Genomic DNA, 1,207 nt, shown 5'->3' on the forward strand with positions numbered 1-1,207 from the left:
CCCATTCCAGGCTCTCCCAGCCCATTCCAGGCTCTCCCAGCCCATTCCAGGCTCTCCCAGCCCATTCCAGGCTCTCCCAGCCCATTCCAGGCTCTCCCAGCCCATTCCAGCCTTGGCATCTCCCCCAGAGCTCTGGAGCTCTCTGCTCCTGCAGAAATTCAGCCTCTGGCAATCCAGCTGCTTTTCCAGCTGCTTTTCCCTCTGAAAATTGAGTGGGAAAACGAATCCAGGAGTGTTGGACCCCACCACGATCCGGGTTATTTTTATCCCTGCTGGAATTCCCTCCTCTCTCACTTTTGGGGATGGTTCCCAGCGCTGTTTGTCCGTTTGTCCCGGTTCTCCTGCTGCAGCTCCCAGCTGTTCCAGTGGAAGGGAGGAACATCCCTTTGGAATTTCCCTTGGAGCCGGATCCTGGCTGCTGCTGCCACCCTGTGTGCCGGGCAGGGCACGACATCCCTGCCCCCTTCCCAACCCTCTGAGCCCGGGATTCAGGGATCGATCCCAGGGATCACAGGGATTCAGGGATGATGGGGATTCAGGGATCACAGGGATCTCAGGTAGAGGGATTCAGGGGATCACATGGATTCAGGGATGATGGGGATTCGGGGATTACAGGGATCTCAGGGATCTCATGGATTCAGGGATGATGGGGATTCAGGGATCACAGGGATCTTGGGTAGAGGGATTCAGGGGATCACATGGATTCAGGGATGATGGGGATTCAGGGATCTCAGAGATGATGGGGATTCAGGGATCACAGGGATTCAGGGATCATATGGATTCAGGGATCACAGGGATTCAGAGATCTCAGGGATTCAGGGATCTTGGGCATTCAGGGATCCCAGGGATTCAGGGATCACAAGGATCTCAGGGGTTATAGGATTCAGGGATCTCACAGATCCCAGGGGTTCAGGGATCTCAGAGGTTCAGGGATCTCGGGGATCCCAGGGATTTCAGGGATTCAGGGATCTCAGGGATACATGAATCTCAGGGATTCAGGGATCCCAGGGATCTCAGGGGTACATGGATTCAGGGATTTCAGGGATTCAGGGATCTCAGGGATACATGAATCTCAGGGATTCAGGGGTCCCAGGGGTCCAGAGATCTCTGGGATCCCAGGGATTCAGGGATCTCAGGGATACATGAATCTCAGGGATTCAGGGATCCCAGGGATCTCAGGAGTACATGGATTCAGGGATCTCAGGGA

General features: G+C 55.1%; 1 protein-coding gene across 6 annotated transcripts in view; it reads left to right on the plus strand.

Annotated features, from left to right (window-relative positions):
- The window catches only part of RCAN1 (regulator of calcineurin 1), a 36,053-nt gene that overhangs the window by 28,814 nt on the left and 6,032 nt on the right, over window positions 1-1,207 (plus strand). The window lies entirely within an intron of this gene.

Source organism: Parus major, chromosome 1 (genome assembly GCF_001522545.3).
Source record: "Parus major isolate Abel chromosome 1, Parus_major1.1, whole genome shotgun sequence".
In the NCBI taxonomy this organism is placed as follows: Eukaryota; Metazoa; Chordata; class Aves; order Passeriformes; family Paridae; genus Parus; species Parus major.